The sequence below is a fragment of the Fukomys damarensis genome, unplaced genomic scaffold, assembly GCF_012274545.1.
Source record: "Fukomys damarensis isolate Sample0158 unplaced genomic scaffold, DMR_v1.0_HiC HiC_scaffold_5, whole genome shotgun sequence".
Classification (NCBI taxonomy): domain Eukaryota; kingdom Metazoa; phylum Chordata; class Mammalia; order Rodentia; family Bathyergidae; genus Fukomys; species Fukomys damarensis.
Window position 1 is genome coordinate 10,265,762 of NW_022900917.1, and position 4,545 is coordinate 10,270,306.

The 4,545-nt window shown below is 38.2% G+C and overlaps 1 non-coding gene across 1 annotated transcript; it reads right to left on the bottom strand.

The window, feature by feature from the left end:
• Positions 1 to 2,165: 2,165 nt before the first annotated feature.
• Positions 2,166 to 2,330, bottom strand: LOC117285072. Its single transcript, XR_004516081.1, has one exon. It is a non-coding gene; the product is annotated as a U1 spliceosomal RNA (small nuclear RNA).
• Positions 2,331 to 4,545: the final 2,215 nt, after the last annotated feature.

Consider the following 4,545-nt stretch of genomic DNA (forward strand, 5'->3'; position numbering starts at 1 on the left):
AATTGATTTGTGAATTCTTTATCTATTGTAGATATTACTCATCTATCAAAGACTAGATGACAATTTTTATTTCAATTCTGTACTTTGTTTCCTCACTGTTGATTGTTTTTTGCTATGCAGGAAGCTTTTAAATTTGTTGCATTCCCATGTGTTGATCTGTGATATTATTCCTTATATTATTAGATTTACTGTAGTAAGAATAGTTAACCACAACTGTTTATTTAGAATAATGATCATCTGATGAAATGACCAAATATATTGATCAACTAAAATTTTTATGGCACTGTTTTCATTTTATTATCCCGGGTGAGATGGGATGGGGACAGATGAAGAGCAGGAGAGAGTAAGTAGAAAGAATCTCACACTTCCTTGTAATTCACCATTCCCTGGTTGGGGGATGAAGCAGACCACCCAGGGCCACTCTCAGGATGGACAGGTCAGTCAGGAGGCAAACTGAGGGGAGACTTGGCTTTGATTTCAGGGTGAGAACCAGGCAGCTCAAAGCAATCAGGTCAGATTCACCGTGTGAGCAGTGAAGTGGGCTGTGGGTGAGGGGACTTCCTGGTACCTATGGGACCCTGAGCACTGGGCTAGGTGATAGCTAAAGGAGTGGGCAAGCTTGAGCACAGAAAGATCTGACCACCTCCAGCCAGCACATCAAACTCAGATATAGATATAAATAAGAAAGCACTTCTAACACTATACTATAAGCATATTTGATAGAGGGTTTTAGAAATTATTTGTTAGTATATGCTTGCAGTGCCAATGATTAGATTTATTACAGGAAATCAGTGCATATATACAGCACATCTTGTTTCCCTTTTCTCCTCCACCCAATCTCCTTTTATTTTGACAGAATCTGATTCATTTATTTTTAAGTCCTTACAAAATTCGTTATGACATATACCATTTAAGAACCAGAATAATAAACCAACAAACACAAAACACGAAAATCTGATACTAAATCAAGGTGCACTTTTATATGCACTGTTTAAATAGTTAATGTGCTTGATTACAGTAGCAAAGCTTAATTATCCCATGATTTGCTTATATGAAAAATTCAATATATAAATAAAATATGAAAGAAGAGATGAGAGACACAGAGAGAGAGAGAGAGAGAGAGAGAGAGAGAGAGAGAGAGAGAGAGACAGAGCGGGGGGAAAAACAATTGTGATCCAGTATAGATATTGGGTAATTTATCATTAAAATTAAAAAAACCAGTAAAGGTACAAGATCCCAATGATGAATGTAACTGCACTGGACACCTAAAAAGTACCAATAAATTCAGTGAGGAAAAAAATTAAAAGACTAGTGATACCTGTGAAAGTGTGACTGATTCTCACAGTCACTAGGCTGAGCAAATATAATGTACTAGACTGTGATAAACTGTCCTATAATAATAGAAATAAAAGCAAAAATGGCATTTTTTCCTTAAGATCTTTTCCCTTATCTCTTGGTCTTCTCACCTTTTCTGTAATACAAATGAGTCCTAATATTACATGGTAGATATAATGTGGGCTCACATGATGCACTGTGCTATTTAGGATCTGGGAGAACAGATTAACAACCTTTCCAAACATGGTGCACCCAACACCCTGCTGAGTGCTTCTCTACACTTTGCTGGAATTTGGCTGATAGGGACATTCAGAGAGATTCCAGCAACTACATTTATAGATTCCAAAGCCTCCAACAGCTTGAGCTCCTCACTCATTACCACCAAAGCTTCAACTAAACCTTTTATGAGTGAGAAATAAATTTCTACTTCCTGAAGCCAAGGACAGTTCATTTTAGGTAGCATGGGGATCACTATTGCCTTAAATATGTTGCTTTTTTCTGAAGATTATCTATATATATGGTTGAGAGGCACATAAGTAAATCTTTTCAGGACTTAGTAACATGTGTGTCTTATTCTTTTCTTATAGTAGACTTCATTCAAGCATTATTTTAAATCTGACAGGCTTGCAAATCAACAAGATGCAGGAAATGAACTTTTGGTGGATATTTTCTATAATTATCATAAGAGGTAAATATAGTTGAGTGAAATTAAAAAAAATGCTTTCTCCGATTTCTTTCAATATATTTAAAGTACTTTCAACTATGCTCCAGGCATTTTTTTTAATGAATAAAAGAAGAAAAATTTTCCCTCATTGATTTTTTTTTTACCAGTGGAGAGTGTGAAGGCAGTCCCCCACTACCACAAATTATGCCATAGAGTTGTTTCCCACATTTGGATAAATTTCAGGGCTTGGCACATCTGGAGTGCAACAGATGAGCCTCTCCCTGGGAAAACCACCTTCATGATCACCATATCTCCCCTGCCAGGTAAGTATATCCCTTCACTGAATTTTGAGAGAGGAACAGTATAAAAGTAAAGCAATGAATAAAGTCAGTTAAGGATATGCAATATGTCATGCATTTTCTCCTCTCTGAAATTAAGAATAGGAATCAGAAAGAGGTTCTCTCAGGCAGCACTTAAGATTCAGTTGTCACATTTCATACATACAGGACTGGGTCATATTGTGTGAACCACTTGGACTTCACTGATCCACGCACATTGCTAGAATGAATCACACAGAGTCTGAATCTTATGTCATTATCTAAGAACGGGAAAAGAATCATTACATGTGAAAAACCTACATCTAACGAATTCTAGAGAAGAATTTTCAAAACTACAGCATCTAAATAATAAAATAACATTGTGTCATAGATTGGCAGAAGTGTTTTGTTTTTAAGTGTTTCATAATATAACAAAGCATCTTACAATCATGCCACCCTAGGATCGATGAAATGACATCCTGTTACCAGTCAACTAAGATGCTTGTTAAAGAGTGTTATCATCCATGCCCTTTCCTGATGGGCTGCCTCAATCTCTCCAGCACCAGGAGGACCAGCTTGGGCCCCGACCAGGGGAAGGATAGAAAAGCCCTCTCCTGCGGGGCCACCGCCATTGCTCCAGCACCAGGAAGGTAGCCACACTGATGCCCCTGAATGCCCTCAACTCCCCCAACACTCTCCCACACCCTCACTCTCAAACCTCCTGATTGTATCAGTCTTTGGACCCACTCTGCAGAGGCAGAGGTAGTCATAAAGGGTATTTTTCTGAGTTCCAAACTTTGAATATCTTTAAAGAAAGGATGTGGGAAACCTGTACTAGAACGGTATGGAGTTCAACCGCTCAAGAGGTTGGGGAACTCATTCTGGGCCTTGCAGCCCAAGGTCAGTATGCATCGTGGGGTTATGCCATCAGCGAGCTGAGATCAGGGGTCTTGCGTTCTAGCTCTGTCTGAGCCCCCATCCTAAATGGTAAATACACTATATTGAACAGTTTGTTCACTGCAGACATGTTTTGGACTACTTCTTGATTTCAGTTTAACTCAAATGGTTTAAAGGTGATAGACTAGTGACTACCACAGGTGGTAAGTTTCCATGTTGTGCTTGATCATATTGTGTTGCTGATTGTATCAGTTGGGATAAAGGTTTGTGGTTGATTCAATGAGCTGTTTTCTCTGAAGTTATGAAGATGAGAACGTCTGTGGGTCATTAGAGACCCAGAAGCTAGGGAGCAACTATATCAGGAAGATTTGGGTGATAACCCAGAGATTAAACCAAGGACAGACCAACAACAAAAATAAAAATGAGAAAACACTTAAACAAGACACAAACACAGATTTCCAGTTCACCAATGGCAAACAGTAGGGCAAATGAGGATGAAAAGGTTGATAGTGAACCACCAGGACACCCTGAACTCAAAGCACAGGAAGTAACAAAACAGATAAATCACGCCCTAGAAAAACTCAAAACAGAAATAATTTCCCAGATAAACATAGAGATGGTGAGCAAAATAAGAGTCATGATTCAAGACTCTAGAACAGAAACTGACAAAAAAATAGATGAGCTCAGGACCACGATAAGAAGCCATGAAGGCCCAGCATAAGAAAGAAATGGAAACAATAAACTCCCAACATAGGAAACAAATGGAATCCATAAAACAGATTCAAACAGATATCCAGGAGATTAAACACCATTGAAAGTGTACAAAACAGAATAAAAGAATGCAAAGATAGAATCTCAGATATAGATGATGAGATTGCCCTCAGTGACCATGAAAAGAGAGGTCTCTTAAAAACAGTAAGGGATCATAAGAAATCAATCCAACAGCTCCTAGATGAAGGAAAGAAGAATAATATAAGACTGATAGGAATCCATGAAGTAGCAGGAGAAAATACAAATTACTTTAAAAGGCTGTTCACAGAATTAATGACAGAAAACTTCCCAAACAGAGGGGAAGAATTTGACATTCAGATAAGTGAGGCATATAGGACCCCAGCTAGCCACAATCAAAAAAAAAAAATGTACACCTAGACATATAATAATCAAGATCCCAGAAACCCAACAGAAGAACAAAATACTTCAAGTAGTAAGAGAAAAGAAACAAATCACATGCGAAGGAAAGCCCATCAGAATCACAGCGACTTTTCTACACAAACCCTCAGGTCAACGAGAGCCTGGAGTGAGATATTTCAAGTATTAAAAGAAAACATCCTC